Source organism: Pinus tabuliformis, chromosome 2_1 (genome assembly GCF_031772625.1).
Source record: "Pinus tabuliformis cultivar Carrire ecotype Pingquan chromosome 2_1, CPIR1, whole genome shotgun sequence".
Taxonomy (NCBI): Eukaryota; Viridiplantae; Streptophyta; class Pinopsida; order Pinales; family Pinaceae; genus Pinus; species Pinus tabuliformis.
Window position 1 is genome coordinate 405,364,599 of NC_142299.1, and position 6,900 is coordinate 405,371,498.

At 38.7% G+C, this 6,900-nt stretch overlaps 1 long non-coding RNA gene across 1 annotated transcript; it reads right to left on the reverse strand.

Moving 5' to 3' along the window:
• Nucleotides 1–5,162: 5,162 nt before the first annotated feature.
• Nucleotides 5,163–6,264, reverse strand: LOC149200600 (uncharacterized). Its single transcript, XR_016253375.1, has 2 exons — nucleotides 5,856–6,264; nucleotides 5,163–5,726 (listed from the first exon to the last, which is right to left on the reverse strand). It is a non-coding gene; the product is annotated as an uncharacterized LOC149200600 (long non-coding RNA).
• Nucleotides 6,265–6,900: the final 636 nt, after the last annotated feature.

Sequence of the window (6,900 nt, forward strand, 5' to 3'; positions counted from 1 at the left end):
CGGTGTTGGCATATTTAAACGTACTTCCCCTTGGTTCGTATGATGTGTTGATAGGTATGGACTAGTTGGAAAAACACTGGTCCATTATAAACTGTAAAACAAAAACTATCTGCTACAAGGATGAGCTTGGAGAAAAGCAGGAGATGCAAGGTATTAAGAGGCCAGTGCAGATTCGGCCAATAACCGCTTCTCAGTTGGCAAAATGTATTAGGAAAGGATGTCAGATTTATGCCATCCAAGTGGGTTATGCCAACTCAAAAGACAAGACTGCCACATTGGAAAGTATTCCAGTGATACGAGATTTTGCAGATGTGTTTCCAGAGGAGATACCGGGACTGCCACCCAAGAGAGACATAGATTTCACAATCGAATTGGTGCCAGGGGAAGCCCTGGTATCCTAGCCTCCTTATCATATGAGCACACCAGAATTAATATAATTGAAAATGCAGTTGCAAGAGCTGTTGGACAAGAATTACATTTGCCCCAGTGTGTCACCTTGGGGAGCCTCGGTGTCGTTCATTAGAAAGAAGGATGGAACCCTTCGTATGTGTATGGACTATCGTCAGTTGAATAAATTGACAATTAAGAATAAATACCCTTTACCCCGTATTGATGAACTGTTTGATTAGGTGAAAGGGGCAATGGTATTCTCAAAAATTGACTTACGATCAGGATACCACCAAATTAGAATTAAAGAGGAGGGCATAGCCAAAACTTCTTTTAGAACACGATATGGACATTATGAGTTTCTGGTGTTACTCTTTGGGTTAATCAACACCCCCGTAACCTTTATGCGTTTAATGAAAAACATATTTCATCAGTGTTTGGACAAGTTTGTGTTAATTTTTATTGATGATATACTGATATATTCCCAAAATATGGAGGAACACAAGGAGCACCTGAGATTGGTGAAGAAAACTCTCCAAGAGCACCAATTATTTGCCAAATATAGCAAGTGTGACTTCTTTAACGAACAAATTCAGTACTTGGGACATATAATCACTAAAGAGGGGATCGTTGTGGATCTCGAAAAGATAAGAACCATAATGGAATGGCCGGTGCCAAAGGACGTGGTGGACATAAGATCTTTCATGGGACTAGCAGGTTACTACAAACGGTTTGTGGAAGGATTTTCGAGAGTAGCTTACCCTATCACATCCTTGCAAAAGAAGGGGAAAACTTTCAAATGGACCGCAGAGTGCCAAAAGAGTTTTGAACATCTCAAGCATCTGCTCACCACCGCACCTATTCTAAGCATCGCTGATCCAAGTAAGGACTATGTGGTGTGCACAGATGCGAGTAAGGAAGGGGTAGGAGGTGTGGTGATGCAAGAAGGAAAGGTAATCTAGAAAATTAAAAGAGCATGAGCAGAAATATTTTGCCTACGATCTAGAGTTGGCAGCTATTATTCATGCCTTAAAGATGTGGTGCCAATATCTGATGGGTAAAAAGTTTCTATTACTGACAGACCATCACAGTTTGACTAATTATTTTAGTCAGCCTACCTTAAATGCTAGGCAGGCAAGGTGGGTAGATTTCTTAAGTGGGTTTGGCTTCGAGATTAAGCATTTGAAAAGGAAAGAGAACCGGGTGGCGGATGCTTTAAGTCGAAAAGTACAATGTCTCTACGAAATTTCTTGCAGCGAGGGACGAAGTACCTTCGATGAGATGATTAAAAAAGAAGCAAAACAAGATGCAAGATATTAGCAAATAGGAAAGCAAGTTCAGATTTCTACCAGTAAAGAAAATCAGCAAGGATACGCTATGGATGTTGTTGGCATGCTGAAATATAAAAGGAGGCTGTATGTACCCAACCAAAATAACATTAAAAGCTTGATTTTAGATGAATTCCATAAGAGTCATTATGCTGGGCACCCAAGGTATCAAAAGATGATTACAACACTCCGGAAGGATTATTATTGGCCAGGAATGAAGAAAGATGTAGCAGAATATTTGACACGCTACCTGGAATGCCACCAACTTAAAGCCGAACACCAGACCCTACTGGGTTATTACACCCGCTACCAATACCGGAGTGGAAATAGGAAACCATCTCTATGGACTTCATAATAGGATTACCCAAGTCAAAAAGAAACAACGATTCCATCATGGTGGTGGTGGACAAGTTAAGAAAATCAGCTCATTTTATACCTATAGTATACCTAGGGGGGATAATATGAGGTACAAAGGGAGGTACCCAAGGGAATAATGTAATAATGGGATGGGCCATAGTAATAAATAAGGTGGTTAACCTGTATCATGTAAGGGACCACAAGTAGTTGGTAATAATGTAATGGGCCCATGGTATTAGATAGATGGTATTGAGGGAACCATGGTAATGACCCATGGTATTGTATGTATGAGGCCTATATAGAGGCTAGAGACTCCCTATTGAGAGATGTCAAGGATTATTGTATGAATAGGCATATGGCTTGTTGAGTGTTCTCCTTCCTTAAGGAGTGAATGTATGGTGTTGCCCTACCTTAAGGGCTTGATGAATAAAGAAGCATTTCAATCTATTTCAATCTTTTTATTTTTTGGTGATTATTTGCAATTATTGGGTATATTGGTATCATTTCATATATTTTCATATCAGATCTATAACAATACCGGTACAATCTACTTACAAAGCAGTGCAGATTGCCCACATCTTTAGGCAAAATATTTTTAAGCTGCATGGGTTTGCAAAGACTATAATATCTGACTGTGATGTAAAATTAAGGTCAGTATTTTGGAGAACTTTGTTTGGGGAATTGAGAACTCAATTAAACTTCAGTAATGCCTATCATCCTCTAACCGATGGAAAAATGGAACGGGTGAATAAGGTTGTAGAAGATATGCTAAGGTCGTATGTAATGCAGCAACCATCCAGGTGGGAAGATTACCTTCATTTGGTCGAATTCACATACAACAATGGCTATCATACGTCCCTGCAGATGAGTCTGTTTGAAGTGTTGTACAGACAGAAATGCCGCACACTCTCAAGCTGGGGGGGACCAGAGGACAAGCTGATGCTGGGCCCCGAAATGCTTAAAGAAATGGATTAAATGGTCAAGAAGGTACAATCCAATTTAAAGGCATCCTAGGACAAGCAAAAGAATTTCGCCGACTGAAAGAGAAGCTTTAAGGAGTACTAATTAGGAGACTGTGTGTATGTGAGGATTTGAGCCAAAAAAAGCACACTACAATGGAGTGGGAGCACCAAGTTGGCACCCTGGTTTTGCGGACCCTTTCAGATCTTAGCTAGAGTTGGTCCGCTGGCATACCAGCTTGCTCTGCCAAGTCATATTCGGGTCCACAACGTTTTCCACGTATCTATGTTAAAAAAATACGTCTATGACCCTAAGCATGTAATTAGTTGGCAGGACATTCAGGTAGGAAAGTAACTTGGATAGACCAATCAGATTTGTTGACCAGGGAAAAACTAACTTAAATTATTGTGTGTTTCAGGTCAAGCCAAAAGGATAAATCTCGGTCGAGTCGCTGACTATACTACATCAGAAAGAAGTCACGCTGTAGAAATGAGCCATCACCCAGGTTAAAGTGCAATGGCAACACTTTGGGCTGGAGGAGGCCACCTGGGAGGATGAAAAACTCATGAGAGAAGCTTATCCAAGATTTTTTGCAGCCAGAAAACATCAGGACGATGTTTGATTTCAAGAGGGGGAGTTGTAATGTCCCCAACAAGCTGTAAATATTTTATTTACCGCAGTAAGAACAGACTGGATAATTAGGTGTATTATCTGTTTGAATTAAATGATATTTTTGTTTATTGAAAATGTGGAAAGATTTTAGTATCAACAGATCTTGTAACTTCAAGAGCAAGGAAGTTAAAAGAAAAAGAAACAGTTGCCGGAAACCCTAACTACCTCCGTAACTGTGTAAGGCTTCTAGAGAAAATAAGCAGGGGGAAGGAAAAAATTGCGCTGTAGGGATAGGCAAAAAAAAGAAAAGGGGGAAAACTTGCTATGTTTGGTGATGACCAGATAGCAAGAGAGTTATGCACAAGAAATTGATAGAAGACTAAAGGTCTTGTGAACAAGTTAGGGGGGAGATTTGGTCTCGAAAGACAATCTCACAGACGGGAGGTTGACTAACCACAGAACCAGAGGTGTCCTCTACCATTGGAGTTCCTCACTTAAAATAAATCTCAGGTATGAGGTACCTTCTGGAATTTTTATGGTTTACTAAGCTGAATTACCTGAGGCTACGATGAATGTGAAAAATTAGTAGTAGGTCTTAGTTTCTTTTACTTTTCTAAATACTGATAACAGGTGAACCTAAAGAAAGTGAATAACTTCCAGAAAATTTAGCAAGTTGCTACTGTCTAAGTCAAGTATATTTATTTCCCTATGAGTTAGTGAAAAATATTAAGTGCATGATCATAATCTTCAAGTATATTTATTTTCCTGTAAATTGGAGAAAATCACAAGTGCATAATCATAATCTTCAAGTATATTTATTTTCTTGTAAACTGGAGAAAATATTAATTGCATAAACATAACCTTTCCAGTTCCAATAACGCAGAAGAATGGAACAATAGACTATTTGCAGAAATGGAATCCTTTTTAACTTTATTAGTACCGGTAAGGACTATCGTGGAAATACCATTTAAAACATAAACTATACAGACATTTCCTTTAAAAAAATTTAGCAGAGACAAGATGAATAATGATGGCATACAACATTGTTTTTTTTTTTTGCACTAAGAATATGCCTCAAAAAGGAAAGAAAAGAATTAAAAATCTGTGTAAAATTTCAACCAAAGGATAGGGTCGTTGAAGCTAGGGTTTAGGCATGGAAATCTAAATGTTGACACAGTCAGATTTTCCAAGCATGGTCATACTTTTACCGTTCTGGAATGTCGCCTGGTCTTCCTGAAACCCTACTAGGAAACCCCCTTAACCATAAACTCATAAATGAGCCTAATAACAATAAATCTTAAGGGAGGAAATATTCATTTGAACCACGCTAAGAGAGCAACCAAGCAAATTGACACGGTAACAAACAAAATGAACATAAATCAACCGCTTAGTAGAATTACCACTGAAAGCCTGCCAAGGTTGTTTGGTATTGAAACCATTAGGGCAATTGGCGTGAGGGTTCGAGGAACCTCATTGCGAACAAAGCTCATAAAAACATATTCGATATTTCCTTTAAATTCATGAACCTCATAAGTATTGTACACAAAACCGGAAATGATAATCGATTATCCAGACCCCGGCATAAAACCCGAGAGGTCGATAAACTCATTACATAATAGGAAAAAGAAACAAACGAAAATGATAATTTAGACATGGGCATACAACCTGGAAGTCAATAAGTCCTTTACATTAATCTAGCTACGAGATCAGGAAATGTAATTTCCATTAATATTACACAACAATTAAAAAAGAATAAACTACGTCGGTGCAGCCAACTTTCACAAAGCTCACAAGCAGTAGCAAAACCCTCATTCATAATGAGGAAAATACGCACAGATATCTCATAACAGAGTAGGAATATTGCGAGAAAATTAAGACTAAAACCTACCACCAAGCAGTGACTATTCTATCTGTCAACAGGAAGAAAATAAGAACTTTAAGAGCCGAGACGACGACCAAGTAGCCCAGAGATGGTATTTTCCATTGGGAAAAACACCGTTCCGGAGGTAAATCTTACCCGGAGATTCCCAGTGTTACATACCTGAGCTGCATCTCTCCATCCCGAGCCGAGAGATGAGGTTCCTGCAACAAAAATCAACCACAAGCTGATTAAAAGCATGACAACGGAGATTTGATTTAACCATCGACTGCAAATAAAAATTAAACAGAGAGAGAGCTTAGTAAACGAAAATCCACCCGATGAAAACTTGCCTGGAGGTGAATCTACGTTCTCTCGCAGCAACATAACTCTGGTTCGACGGGCTCACAATGTTTGCAGGAGGAGTAGTGAAGCAGAGTAGACTTTGGGAGTGGATACAGAGGAATGAGACCATCCTCTTCGCAAACCAGAAAAGTGAGAAAACCCAGATGCTATCCAACCATAGGATGAAGGAATGAGCTCTACACCGTTGATGCAGCGGGAGTCTCGAGTTGAGCAGACGCAGTAGGATCGCTTGCCTGTGCCACATACAGGGCGGAGTAGGGGAGATTAATGACCGGGCAGAATATCCAAAACCAAAGCAAAGGAACAAACGAGAAACTATGTAGCTGAACGCATGAGCACGTACTGTGGTGGGACAGTTGAGAGCCGCGTGGCGCGGAAACAAATAATCTAACCCACGATAATATTAAACTATAAACCAGCAATAAGTATTCACACCCAACCCAAAATTAGAGAGCAGATAATGAATTTACGAATGTACCTAATCACATAAATGTTTGTACAGTCCTATGTCAGCTTTGATCCAGGAGTACGATAATACGGATAAGTAATAAAACAAAATTTTCACTTGCAATATTCGTATTGATATATGTTAGATTGGTTACAAAAATATGGTTCAAATACAGCTAGTGCAAGATTTAAAAAAAAAAAATTACCCAAATTCCAACTATTTTTTACATGGGATAATACCTCCACCTTGATATCCTGGTCCTTTTTTTGCATGCTATGACTGCTCAACTAGAGAAATTTGTAATTTATGCTACCTGAACTCCATAATTTTTTCCCGGCGCTACTCTTTTGCTCTTTAATAATTGTTACCTTATTGGAAAAAAACAACCCCAACATTAATATTAATAAATCTGTGCAGAAATTTAAAAACATTAAATATATGAATTTGTAGGAAATCCACATGACTACTATCATTTAAAACCCACATTACTGATTAAATTAAATTTTCAAGCACCATTTTAAGGAAAAAAAAGATTGTAATATTGGAATACCATGTGATTTGCCATAAATGCGTGCTTATAACTA